The sequence below is a fragment of the Aythya ferina genome (genome assembly GCF_964211825.1).
Source record: "Aythya ferina genome assembly, chromosome: 10".
Classification (NCBI taxonomy): domain Eukaryota; kingdom Metazoa; phylum Chordata; class Aves; order Anseriformes; family Anatidae; genus Aythya; species Aythya ferina.
The window spans coordinates 12,703,488-12,717,881 of record NC_140306.1 but is presented as its reverse complement, the minus strand read 5'-3'; positions in this window follow the sequence as shown (position 1 = coordinate 12,717,881).

Below are 14,394 nucleotides of genomic sequence, written 5' to 3'. Positions count from 1 at the left end.
AGGTGCTCCGAGCTGACAGGAGATGACTTGGTAACAGCAGCTCTGCACTCCAAGTGCAGGTGTCTCTGCCTCAGCCTTTTGGGCAGAAATGCTGCTTGCGGGGGGCACAGCAGCTTTGCCCCCCCCGCAGGTGTGCATCCTCGTTGCAGTGGGTGACACGATACATAAGGGCATCAGGTCTATAGGCAGATTTTCGCTATCGCTATTAATGAACTTGGGTTGTCTCCCTGCAGTAAGGAAGAGAAAAGAAAGTAGCTGAATAAATTCCTAGATTTGCTTTTCTGTCTGAAGAACGGAGATAAAAATGTATGGGAGATCAAACAAATGAAAAACGCATCGAGACGAAGCAGAAGCGGTGTCAACTTTCCAGCAGATGACACACTTGGAGTTTAGAGACCACAACTTTTATTTCCATTCCCCTGGGATATTCCAGCACATCATCTTCAAGCTGGCTTTCTCATTCAGCAGCAGCCGGGTCCTGACTGCTTGCGTGGACTCCAAAATCATAAGAGATTAGTGTTAATAAAGGCAACAAATCCTCCCTTCTCACTTTATTTTAAGAACAGCCTTGTGCTGGAGATGACACGTCGCTTCACTTCTACGACCATCCATCAAGAACAGTTCATCACAGCCTCTGATAAACCCCATTATTTCAGCTGCACTCTTCCATTGCCTCAAAATCAGCAGCTGATGATTTTACAGAGAGCTGCAATAAATGTTTATGGCCGTGCTCCTGTGTCTCCTCAGCCTTTAATTTCGACGGTTTTATGTTGATCAGCATGTTGAACAGCAGCCCGTTTGCATCATTACTGCTGTATGCAAACAGCTTGTGCTGGGGACCGGCTCCAGCTCCGCCGCCGCGCTGATCTTTGCTTGTTAGGGGTGTTTGCAGATATGATCTTATAACTCACGGAAACAAATGGTTTCCTCCAGCCTCGAGCTAGCATCCTCTGCTGTACAAAGCGCGTACGCTATGTATATATTTATGTGGAGATAAATGCCCTGGGTGGATTTTATTAAAACACTTACCCACCTCAGTGCTTCTGGGCAAGTTCACAGCTGAAGCACATCATCAGTTTAGGAGCTCTGCACTGGCTGTGAAAACCAGCAATTAAACATTCCCCTAAACCAGCAAGAGGCTGTTCTTCTGCCGGCTCCTGCCTTTGCCCATGGAGCAGGCACAGAGCTGCTGGTCTGTGGGCACTCCCCTACCAGAAGCACTGCACCAGAGTGAAGATACTGCCATGGAGGTGAGGACCTGCTTGTGCAAGGTGCATTGTAGACACCTATACCCACCCCTGTTTTGGACCCAGAAAGTCCAGCTGTGAAGTCTTGGTGTGGATTTTGGGCAATGGTCTGTGCAAGGAGTTTGAGGCAGAGCTGAGCCTGGATGTCTCAGGTCCTTATCCAAAGCCACATCCTTCTGCACATCCTGGGATGAACTGAGATCCCAGTACTGGCTATGGCTCACATCCCACTACTAACAGGGCCGGGTATCCCCAGGTAAACTTCCACCCAAGATGCAGAAGCACCACGATGGGCACATTGAAGGAGAGCCTTTCAGAGACCTGCACGGTGGGCATGTTGAAGGACACCATTTCACAGTTCTGTGTTATGAAACTGCCTGCATGGACACAGCAGCTTGGAAGCCCAGAGTGACTGCAAAAGCCACAGGATGGGATCTAGAGGAATTTCCAGGTTGCTCAGCACCAAAAGAGTCCAGAAGCCCTTACGGTGAGGAGGAGACAAAAGCCATGTCTCTGGAAAATGGTGCCAGTGATGGACGAGGGAGGAAACAGTGGCTTCCCTCTGCTGCAGCTCATTGCAGGTGTGCCTGCAGAGGAAGACACAGCCCATGGAGCTCGGCTAAAGCTCACCACAGGAGGAAAGCGAAAGAGCAGGACGAAGGCTCAGGAAGTGGCACAGCTCTGCAAAAGGGCAGCAAGGAAAAGAGATGGGGCTCTGCTTGCAATAAAGATTAAGTTCACAGCTCGCTTGTCACCAGGGGAAGGGGAAGGCGGGGGGGGGGCTTCCTGGGAGAGGGATGGAGCCGGCAAGCGCGGGTCGTTAGCCTTCTGCTCACATCGGCGGGGGAAAGCGGTTTCATTTGCTGGCCTGATTGGACTGATGAGATTTCCATATTCTTCATTAAGGGGCTGCCAGTGAACGCGGCTGGCCTGCCATTTCCCATTACTCACAGCCTATCCATTATGCAAAAGGAGAAGGGGAGAGGGACGAGACAGGGAGCCCAGATAGCAGCTGCAACAATCCTGCCAGCATCTGCACCAGGCTCCACGGTCGAGGATGCTCAGCGCAAGCTGCTGGCTCCCTCGCCTGCCCTACCCCTGCTTCTGGGGGCTCTCCAGAAGCTCCAGGGGTTGCAGCTTTTTACCCACCTCCTCCTCCAACCCTCCCCATCTGTCACCAGGGGTACAGACTGCTGTGTCGGGTCATTTGATGAGGCTGCAGGTGGGCTGAAGGCAGGAGGGTGCAGAGCATGGATGCCCGGGCCCCGTGTGCCTAGAGGGAATGCACATTTGGGGATATCAGGGAAATTATAGCTCAACCCCAGTAATGAAGAGGGTTTTGTTGGCCCTGTTGATGCTCAGTAGCTTCAGCTTGCACTTTAGAGCAAAGATGCCCTGTTCAGTCAGCACGCTGTCTGCTTTCCCCGTTATCTTTTCCCAACCCTCCTATAAAATGGGTATGCTGGGGTCAAACAAGGGAAGGATTTGGAGGTGGATGGAGCCTTGCAAAATGCCTTGTTCCCTGTGCCCCATGCTCTGGCACCTCTGCACTAGCCAGACCAGGCTTTTCACCCAGGCACCTGCTCTGCTGCTGAGCCCAGGGGTGCACCAACCCCAGGCCCCACCACCCTGGGTGCGCCCCGCTCCACATCCTCCCTCTGCAGGGTTCCTCGGGGCTGTTCTTTCCCTGTTTCCACCCCAGCGCTGGGGAGGGCTGTGGGGAGGCTGGAAATGGGGACAGACCACCGATGCCTGACCTCAGCTGTCACCCGCAGGCAATTATCTCCGCACAGCGAGGTAGCTGCGGGGATGCTCCTGACCTGCCTGCCCTCCAGCCCGCTTTTCCCCTTCCTGCTTGGCAGGGCAGTGGAGGCAGCGGGGACTTTGCACCGGCCTGAACACACAGACAGCCCCCGGGGGGGACGCTGTGATGCTCAGCATTGGGTTAGGGATGGGCTCTGCACAGCTCCTGCCTCGCTGGCACCGATTCACGGTGGGGCCGGGGCACGCTGCCAAAAGCAGATGCCCGAGCATCCCCTCCCGGGCCATATTTCACGGGGTTATTTCTGAGTCCTGCCTCTCTGCAGGCTCAGGGCTGAGTGGGGCTGCTGCGCTTGGGGGAGGATGCAAAGCGCCCAGACACTGGAAGGAGCGGGAGCGTGTGGCAAGGGATGCTCTCCGTTCATTAGCAAGGATGACCTCCGCGAAAAAATTGCCTGCTCTTTGTCACATCTTCATCCCTGCAGCATCTCTGCGGGCACAGGCGGAGCAGCTCTAATTGCTCCCTGGTGCTGGGAGCAGTGATCAGAGCCTCTTCTCGCCGTCTCCTGCTTTCTTCTCTCCCTCCTTCCCCCTCCTCCTGCCTTCCCTCTTTCTTTTGCTGGCACCAACACGAGCTCAGCTGTCTCCACTGCTTCTTCCCTGCCCCTATCTCCCTTCAAATGCCTTCACAGATCCCGGTGACCTGCTGTCCACTGCTTCTGGTGATGTGAAAATTGTCCTCATCCCTCCCTGCAGGTGGAACCACACCAACAGGGCTGCCCCCCAGCCGAGCCTTGGCTTTGGGGTGGGAGACCTAAGCTGGGGGCTGCGGGGAGGGGAGGGTTAATTGGCCACCTTTGGGTGCTGCTGGTAGGTGCTCGTTAGCTCGTGGGCACCCAACACCTTCCCTGCTGGCCGCACTCCAGCCTGGCAGAGGAAGCTGCTGAGCAAATGCAATTACAGCAAACAACAGCCACGCACACAAGCGCTGCAATCCACACCTGGCACTAATTAACTTAATTAGCCCTTAATGAGCTACACTGGTCGGAAGGCCTATTTTTACTTAATTATCCCCTAATGTGCTTGGCAGAAAGTGGGGGCCCTGATGGATGGAGAGGTTTTGCCTGGTTTCCTCTGTTCTGGCAGGGTGCTACATCATCCATCCCGCTCCTGGTGCGCGGGGCTGCTGTGTGCGGGGTGCCCAGCGAGCACCAGCCTGGCACACGGGGGGTGGCAGGGACCACGGCTTCCCCAGCCTCCCTGCTGAGGCTGAATATGGGGTACAGGGAGGAAGAGGAGGGTGTGGAAGGGATGGAAATGGTGATGTAGGGCTTGGCTGGGGTTTTGTGCTCCTTGGGATCTGGCAAAGGTTACTCCTGCTGGATAGTTAGCCCTGGGGAACACGGGGATGTTGTACTTCTTGTCCCCGTTGGTCTTCTCCACCCTGCTCCTCCATGCCTGTGGTTCCTGGCCATCCAACCCCTCCCTGGGTTTTGGGGAAGGGAAGGAGGCAGTGAGCCAGGTGGGGAGCAGGAGGACATGACAGCCAGAGGCACGCTGGGAGGAGGCTGTGGTCCTGGAGCTGGCCCCGTCGCCTCCTCAGCACCCTGCAGGGCAGCACCTTCCTCCCAGCACTTTGAGTGCTCCCATTTTGGGGCTCTGAACCCTGTTGCCCCCGGAGCTCTCACAGCATTCCCAGTGCCAGCTGAGGACAAGCTGGCTTTGCGCCCAGGGAGGAACGCTCCTGCTATCTGTTTGGTGGGACGGTGTCCCTGTGTCAATGCTCTTTTAACAGGGGTTTTATTTCTAACTCCTTCCTCTTCCAACTCTTGCTGCCCACAGCTCAGAGGAGCGGGCTGTACCTGGGAGAGGCAGCACTTCCCTGCCTGCCTGATGGACACCTCCGTGTCCATTTAGTGGGTCTAGGTGGCTTGGATGATGAAACTTGCCTTATCTGGGTGTTAAAGGATTTCACTAGCTGCAGGAGAAACCCAGGTTAGGCTCATTAAAAGGTGGCTTTGGGGGGATTTGCCCTTATCTGGAATTGAATTCCCAATGCTCCCCGCAATGGCATGGATCAGGAGCATACCCGTTGAAGTGTGCAATGTGTGTGACAAAGTGCCCAGGTGGAGGTGATGGTGTCGAGCATGGAGGGCTGGCAGAGGGACACTCATGTTCCTGGGGACATGGGGACAAGGGTCCTGCCCCTGGGGCGCTCTGTCCCACCCTGTCATTCTGCCCCCATGCCCTTTGAGTGACTAAGCCCAGATGGCAAGCTCCAAGTGCCACAATGTCAGAGGCATCAGTGCCTTGGGCACCCAGACACTTGTCCTCGGGGCTTTACTGGGCCAAGGTGGCTTTTCAGCAGGTGGCACCATCACCTGGCTGTCCTTGAGGATGAGGGAACACCAGGAGCCGGAGGCTGCCTGCAGCCAGCAGAGCTCAGAGCCGAAGCCACCAAGAGGCACAGACCTCCCGGTGCTGCTTCCAGCCATTCCCTGAGCCATACCTGCTATTTTATTTTATTGCATTTGGATTTTGCCGCAGCGAGAGAAAGCAGGGCACGGGGCTGCGTGTGGAGCGGAGCTGATGAGGATGTTTCCAAAGACACCTCGTGCGTGGAGCCCTGCTGGGTGCTCCCGGGGCTCGGACCATGCTCTCCTCCGGCATCCCCTGGAGGGAAAACCCCACGGCAGGGCGCAGCATCCCCCAGTCCGGGCTTTGTGTTTATTTTCTAATCCCTCATTTGAAATGGATATGGGGGGGGGGGGGGGGAGAAAGATAAATTAGCCCCATTCTTCTGGGAAGAATAAAGCGACCCTGCAAGACGAGGTATTGTTGGTGAGGGGAAAAAATGCTAATTTCTCCTTTCCTCCACCAAACGCCGGAGCAAAAAATGCAAATAGCACTGGCAGAGGGCTGCAGATAAAAGTCTGGGTGTCTGCGTGTGCGCACGCAGATGGGTTTGAGCGCCGCGATAAGCTGGCAAACAAGGTAATTAAAATAATTAAAATGCTAAACAAAGGGGAGGATGGAGCCGAGTCATACAAAGGGCTGGGAGGAGTGCAAACCCAGGCAGATTCACACTGGCTTGGCAAATCTCACCGGTTTAAAGCAAACTAGCCCCAAAGCAGGCATGGAAAGGACTATTTCGAAGTCTGCCTTTTATTAACAACATCTATTTGATTAAAAAAAAAAAAAGATTGAAATTAGGATTATTTTTTTGTTGCAGGCCAAGGAAAACATTTTGTTTGACCAAAGCAAAGTTTTTTTGAGGGGAGAGCTGGGACTGGAGCTGCCAAGCTCCTGCCTCCTGTCGCAAGCAGCAGCATTTGCACGTGGGGCTGCTGATGTTGGGAGCGGGGACCTGTACGGGATGGTGGAAGCTGCTCCCTTGGTGGCAGCTTGTCCCTGCCCTGGCTTTGCTTTTGTGCTGCAGCTCAGCCTTCACGGCCACCTGCTGCTGTCCCGGGCTTGGCACGAGGGCCAGTGCCACCCAGGGTGCCTGTGTGCGGTGTCCCCAGGCTTGTCCCTCCTCAGCCAGCACAAAATGAGTGGGTGATGTGCGATGGGGGATGACCCTGTAGGGCTGTCCCCGCGAGGTGAACAGGGACCAGAGGTGCACCTGCTGGGCTGCCCCCTGTGCGCCATGCAAGGTGCAATGGGGCCATCCCTGCCAGGCTGTGCTGCCCCGTACTGGGTTTCGGAGCTCCCCACCGGGGGCTCCTGCCTTGAAGCCATGGCTCCATCCCTACAGCCAGCCCTCTCCGGAGCTGGGAGCTGGAAGCAGAAGCTGTGGAAGGTGCAGAAAAGCAGATGCAGGGTCCGGACCCCTGCCCAGCACCCTGCTGCGAGGCAGGCGGGCTGGGGAAGCAGCACAGCTCCTGGCAGCCCGCCCGGCGGCCGGCTCCCGTGCACGCCGCGGTTTGAAGCTTGCAGACAGCTATTTAACACAAACAGCCAAGCTGTTAGCTTTTCCCTTAGGGCCACCATCCCTTTCGCTTCTCAAATGCCAAATTACAGCCTACGTTTAATTTCAATGCCACAGGGAGATGGATGTCAGGGGAAGGGCAGCTCTGGTTAAAATTAGCCGCGCTGGATGAGCAGCCAGAGACGGGGAGGTGGGCTGCAGCCAGCCTCTGAATGCGGGGGGGCTCTCCAGGGAGAGGAGGAAAGCGAGGTCTGGCAGAGACAGGGCTGCTCCATCTGCGTTGTCCCCACGTCCTGCAGGGACACTGGCTCTGTCTGGGGACATCCCACACGGGTGGCACAAAGTCCTAGGCAGAGGCAATGCGTTAAGTGTGGTTTTAGCAATCAGCTGCCTTTTTTTTTTTTTTTTTTTTTTTTTTTGACCAAATGGCAGCTCATCTCAAAATGGGAAGATTTAGCCCAAGGATTTTAATGAAAGCAATATTGTTTGTTTGTTTGTTTTTCCCCACCACAGCAGTGCTCACGGACCAAAGGTGAAAACCAGCTTTGTGGAGCTGGCCCCAGCAAGGTCACCACGTTAACCTGCCTTTTCAGATGGAAGTTTTTAGGATTTTTCTTTCCTGATCATAAATGCATTTGATTCTCACACTTTTGTAGCCTTTTTGTTGAGGAAAAAGCCGGGTCATTGCTGAGCGTGCGCCAGACCAGCACCAAGCTGGTGCAGCCCCACGTCGCAGTGCAAAGCGCTGAAATGGTGGGCAAGGCATTTATGGGGAAAAGCGGTGACAGGCAGGAAAAAAGAGAGCAAGCACATAATTGCAGGCTTTCACTGACAGCAAAACAACTCATAATAATCACTAAATACAAGGAGCGCATGGAGAACAGTCTTCCCCCAAAAGAAACAAACAACCTTTTTTTTTTTTTTTTTGCAGCCGCTGAATCCCCGTGGGGAAGGGGTGCAGGATGTGGGGGCAGCATGGGGAAGGTGTCCAAGAAGGTCCCCAGTGGCTGGGGTGGTGATGTGGGGTGACAAAGGAGGACAAGTAGGAGGTGGCTGGCCAGCACTGTGTGTACTTGAGGGTGTAGGGCACGTTGGGATGCTCAATGATCATGGGGAATTAAAAAGGAGAGTGAATTCCTGGAAGGTTTTCTCCTTGCAATCCACCCCTGGAGTGTTCCCTGTGCAGGGCAGGGAATGTGGCTGCAGGGCAGCTCCTGCTCATCCCTGCCCAGGGGTGCACACCCCCATCAGGTGGGTGCTCCTGCGTGGCACGGGTGTGCCACATCCCCCAGGCGCTCAGCCCCGTGCTGCTCCCAGTGCCACCAGGGCCAGTGGTGATGCTGCTGCAGCTGTGGACAGTCCCATCCTGATCCTGGGGTCAAACAGAGCCATGTTCATTATTCTGATAGGTTAATTAAGTAAATAATGAGCTAAACACTGCTTTGGGGAGTATGTGGAAAGGCAGCGAGGGGCAGGATGCGGCCAAGGGGTCAGAGCCTGCCCGGGGAGCGGCACAGTCCTCGTGGGCAGCTTTTCCCTGCCGCGACCAAAACGCGCTTTGCCTTTTAATTTTGCCTTTCAGGTTTTAAAAACAGGTGAGGAAGCGGCGGTAGAGGAAGGGGGGCACAGACAGACGGGCAGGGCTCCGGCGAGCCGCAGGGATGCCGCATCAACATGCACAGCGTCGCGCCGATGCTGAGCATCCCGGCGGTGGCTGGACGGCATCGCGCTCGCCGAGAAGAGCTGCAGCGGGGACAGGTGGCAAAGCCACCCCCAAAAGCAGCGACGAAGGGGCAGCCCCCTCCCCACCCCACACCCAGGGACCCTCCTGGCTGTTTATTCCCCCTGCACCAGCGGATGTCTCCCGGGGAGGTCTCAGCTCAACGCAGCTCCGGTCCTGCTCCGTTGTAATCCTCGGGGAGGGGATGGGGACGTGGTGGCCACCCCAGCTGCCGCGTCCCCTGGCCTCAAGCAGGGGACGAGAGGAGACTGCAGAGCCCAGTTGGGGCTGGCACAAATGCTGAGCGCCAGCGGTGCCGCTCGCCTGCCCGCCTTGCAAATCTGGCTCATCCTGTGGCTCCAACTAATGTGACTTGCATGTGTAATTTATTTTTAAAAGGGGATTCTTGCTTTCTCTCTCTCCATGCTGCCTGCTGGCTGCTCCTGGATTTTCCAAGCAGAGGGAAGGGGAGAGGGGTATGAATAAAATATCATCGTGACAGCTTTTATATATATACATGAACCTGCTCCGCCAGGCTGCAAGCTTCATTTTTAAATAAGAAGCTCGATTCAGTTCCCAGGAGGCCGGGAGAACGCGCCGGGCTTTTAAGAGAAGGGCCCAAAACAGAGGCGCATTTTCCTCTCCCATCACATCAGACCGGAGCTGGGTTAATTACGCCTCTCTGTCCTGATTTAAGCATGGGAGCTTATTCAATACAACTGTTCCTTTATTAATGAATTGCAACCCAATTTTAACCGGAGGAAGCTGGCAAAGAGGAGAGAGAGAGGAAAAAAAAAAAAAAGGGGGAAAAAAAAAAGAGGGAACCTTTTTGCCAGCGTGCTCTGCTTGCCGCTGCTTTGCATTTACATAACTTCAAAGTGATGCATTTTTTAAACCAACCTATTTTTTGGTGCGGCTGCACCATATGTGCAGATACAGGTCCGGCTGGGTGTGCTGCCGGCGCCGCTGTCACCATGGGTGCCCGATCCTCCCAGGCTGGCACCTGTGGGGCAAGGACATGGCTTCTGGTGGCCACGTGGGCACTTGCCACCGCTGTGCCTCGCTGGGGGCTTAGAGCTGGGCAAGTTGCTCAGCATCCCAGTGTTTTTCCCTCCTGCTTGGACAGCATCTGGGCCCTGCTCATCCCCACCTGGGAGCAAGGGACAATCCCCACGGAGGAACTGGTGCCGGCCTGGCCCCGCACTGCCCCACTCCTGATGGATATTCATGAGCAGAGAGTTGGCCGATCAAAATCCTGTTTTCCTTTATAATATATCTGGTTAATGCGGGCTTAATGAACAAATGAATAATAAATTAGTCCAATTTTGTTTTCTTTCTTCTTGGAAACAGGGGCTCGGAGGGGGACTTTGTGCGGGTTTGATTGATAGCAGGGGCTTGCTGGGAGATCTGCTGCTCAATTGGTTATTAAATATGAAACAAATAACGGTGGGATTGTTTTAATCTCGGTGCAGCAGCGGATGCCGGCCAAGCAGGGAGGAGGAGAGAGGAAGAGGAATTCTCCCTCACCTCCCCTCTGCCCGGGGACCTTCCATGGGCTGTAGGAGGAGGATGAGCTCCGCTGGGGGCTCAAGTTGTGTCCCCCTCATCTCCCCCAGGCAAGGGGAGACTGCTCGATGCGGGGGGCTGCCAAGCACACAAACCAGAGCTGCAAATCTTGTCAGCGCCCTCCTCCAGCCCCCCAGCGCCGTGTCCTGTTGGGTGCCAGCACCCCGAGTCACCCAGGGGTGCTTCCAGTGGGGGCAGAGGGATGCAGCTGCCACCCTGCTGCACTTGGCTTCAAGTGTCCCCATCGGGGCCAGACGGCTTCAGCCTTCGGCAGGGAACTCGCCCATGCAGCAGGCGTTTGGGGTGCAAGCTGGTTAATCCCCAGGTAGCTCCCTGCTGCCAGCACTTGCCCAAAAATAAAGAAAGAAAGAAAAAAAAAGCGATTCCCAGCTGCTGTGAGCCTCGTGTCACTCCGGCTGCCTTTGCGGCTGCCTTTGGTGTTCCCAGCCTGCGTCTGGAGCCCGGCCGCGGTGGGAAGCCGGCTCGGGGATGAAAGCACCGGTTACCTGCTTACTTCTGCTCCAGCGCCCAGCCGGCAGCAACACGGATTACAAAAAATAATTCCCCTTAAAAAAGAGGGGGGGAAAAAAAAAAGCCTGTGCTATGGGAATGGCCAGCTAACCTTGAAAGCCTCTTACCTGGCCAGCTTAAGTGCCTTTGTTGCCGCATCAGCCTGAAAATCCCTCTTCATAGGGGCAGAGCTGAGCCCTTTGTAAGGAGCCGTGCAGCACAGCGGCCAAGTCCCCTCTGTGCCCAGCTGGTTGCCCCTTTTCGGGCTTTTCTTCTGGGAAACCCAGCTAATCTGGTGCTTCTTCCTTCGTGGGGTGTGCGGGGTGGGAAGGATCTGCCTGCGTTAAACACCCGTCGTGGCACGAAAACGCCTTTTGCCTTCGGGAGCGGGCATATCTCGGTGATGCCAAGCCGGGCCCTTCGTGCTAACAGGTGCCTCTGGCCTGCTCGTTCATTAACAGCTTCGTTAGCGCTGGGACCCTGGGTCCGGAGGGGGGGGGATGCTCAGGCTGAGCCCCTTGGGCTTTCACCCCACGTTTACCCCCGGCTGTTGGCAAGCGACCGAAGCCCCTCTCCGAGCCCAGCCGCCCCCTCCACGCTCTTTTTGGGACCGACACGAGCAAAGGGGAAGCCTCGGACCCCCCCTGAGCCCCCTCCCCGAGAAATGCCCGGCCCAGAGCCGCAGGGAGAAGACGAAGCGGGGGGGACACGCGTGGGCGCCCCGTGGGGTCTCCCGTGGGTGCGGGAGCAGCGGGTGGGTGCCCGGAGCGGGGCGGGCCGGGGGGCGCGGGGCCGGGCCGGGGGCGGGGAGGGGGCGCTCGTCCTCCCCCCCCCCCCCCTTTTCCTCGTCCCCTCCCCTCCCCGCCCACCCCCGCGGCAGCGCGGCTCGGTGGCGGCGGCGGCAGACGGGGGCCGGCGGAGGCGCCGCGCAGGTAGGGCCGGGACCGGCACCGGCACCGGGACCGGTGGGGGCTCCTCTGCGGCAGCTGGGGAGGGGTTGGGAGGCTCGTAGGGTGCGGCCCAGCCCGGCTCGGTTCGGCCCGGGGGGGTGCGGGATGAAGGAGGGGAGCGGGACCGGCTCCTGCCCGTGCCCGGGGGGAGCCCCCAAAGAAGCCCCGGGCAGGTCCGCGCTGCGCTCAGCCTCCGTGGGGGGGCTGCCGGGGGTCCCCAGAGGCCGGGATCGGGGGTCAGCCCCCCCCCCCACACACACACCCCTTCCCCTAGGCTCGGCCCCACCACCGGGTTGAGCGCTGCCTGCTCGGGGGTCTTTGGGGTTCCCCCCCCCGGTCCCCGTCTCCCTGCGGCCACCTTCCCCGCAGCATCCCGGGGGGGTCTGCGGCTTCTTCCCCGGCCTTGGCGGTGCTGGGGGGGGGGGGTCGGGGAGAAACGGCTCCGGGTCTCCAGCCGGGAGGCACAACCGGAGCTCCCGGGACACCGCCGGGTGACAGCGACGCCTCGGGGTCCCGGTGGGACGCGGTTGGGGTGGGCTGGGGGCGCCCGGAGCCCGGCGGCGAGCAGAGGGGGGGGGCCGGGCAGGGCCCTGGGGGCGCGGGCGTGCCCCCAGTCCCCAGGGGTCGCTCCCTTGACGGCGACACGGTGCGCGGTGACACTGCCAGCCCCCCGCAACCCGGCTTCTTCCTCCCTGCGCCCCCTTCTCCCCGTCCCCACCGGGAGCTCCCTGTAGGGCTCGGGACCCCCCCGCAGCCTTCCAGGGGCCGTCGCAGCGGCCGCTGGCACCCGAGGATGTGCCATAGGTGACACCCAGGCGCTGCCCGCTCCGCTCCCGGCCGCCTTCTCTTCCATCCCATCTCCGCGTCTACCTCTGCAGCCTCCGGTTTCTTTTTTTCCTTTCTCTCCTGTCTCAGGATCTGTGGGTTGTTGTGTTTTTTTTCTCTCTCTCTTTTTTTTTTTTCTTTTTCTCCACCTCTCCCCCCCCCACCCCGCCGCCTGTTTTCTCATCCGTGCTCTCGCTTGCTCGAGCCTTCGTCTTTGTTTCAGCTGGAAAAAAAAAAAAAAAAAAAAAAAAAAAAGGCTTCCCTTGTAAAGTTGGCCCTGGCAGAGCCTCTGGAGAGCGATGCTGCCCGGGCTGGCACGGGAGGCAGCCTCAGTGCCCGGTGCTGGGGACAGCTGCCACTCGCCCTGATAAATCCCGGTCACCTCCTAGGGACAGTGGGGAAAAAAGCGGCGCTGGGGTCCCTGCAGTTTGGGGCTGCACGACGCAGGCACTGCACAGGTAGCTCCACACCACGGCTTCCTGGGGCTGGGCTGCTCTCCCAGCACCGTGTCCCCACCAGGGCTGTGTGTGGGGCCGCTCCTCCCAGCGCTGGTGGCCCCGCAGTGCTTGGGGCAAGCGTTGCCTTTCATGTGTGCCCAGGTTTGCCTTTGTCTGCCTGGCTGGAACGGGGAGGGAGTCAGTCTTTTATTTGTTTCCCATTTCTGTGTGTCTTCGATACGGCGTTGTGTCCCTCGGAGGGGATCCCGTTTCCTAAAGCCACCTTGGCTTTCAGTGGGATTAGCGCATCCCCGGGTGAAAAAGGACGGAGCTGGCCTGGTGCCGCCGCCGCCTGCGTCCCTGCACAGGGGCTGCTTTGTGGCCTTGGCCGGCTCTCGGGGAGGTGCTCGGTTTCGTGTCATCATCTCAGGTGTCAGCCGCCGGATGCCAACAGCAGAATCTGGCCCCTTGTTTATCCCCAGGAGGAGTTTCGTCGTTATCTCCGTCCCGGTGCTAGGGTTTCAACAGGATGCTGTGAATGGCAGCGGGATGGGGCTGCCAGCGCCGGGGGTCCCTCAGGGGATGCGGTGACACCGGGCTTGGCACGGTCGTCCCAAAACGCTTATGGAAGACACAAGCATGGACACGGAGCTGCTGGGGGAGCTCAGGGTCGCTGCAGTTTCATTGTCTGCTGTTTCCATCCCTGCTCTGCTCCCTCTGCTTTCTTCTCTGTGTCGGGGCTGGCTCCAAAAGGCACAACATGAGGTGGTGCTGGGTGGCCGTGGCACTCTGTGGGGACGTGGGGGGGCCTGGAGAGGCACATGGGGGTTTGTGCCTACGTCTGCAAAGCACGCACACCGATGTCTCTTCCCAGGAAGTTTTTTTTTCAAGGCTTCCATTGTGACTGTGGGAGCCTGATGGTCACAACCTACCCCCCCAAAAAAAACAGGGCAGAGCACACCTGAGCCCACCGAAACCCTGCTGCATGGGGCTGGGGTGACCGCAGCACAGCAGGAGGGGACGGCCACCCTGCAGCGTGTCTTGGGTACTTGTTCAGTGCAACTCTGCGAGCTGAGCTGCAAAAATCCTTGGTTTGCTGCAAGCACACCAGCAGCGCCGGGCCCGCTCAGCCCAGCCACCCTGGAGTGTTCCCACTGCCACCCTGAGCCCCGTGGTCCCAGGTGGGGGCTGGCACCTCGGGCGCTGGCTTGTGGGGGTCTCTGAGCAGCCCCCCGTGTTGTTGGAGGTTTTGGTGGGCTGGCAGGTGCAGGGGACAAGCCAGCAGCTCTGGTGTCAGCTGTGTCTGGAGGAGCAATGAGTTGGGGACGAGTAGGAGATGGAGCCCATCACCAAGCCTCGACCTCACCACGCTGAGGCCGTGTGCTGGCAGGGACGTTTGGGGATTTGGCTGCCAGCGTGCGATGGGGAAGGAGGAGGTGATGCAAAG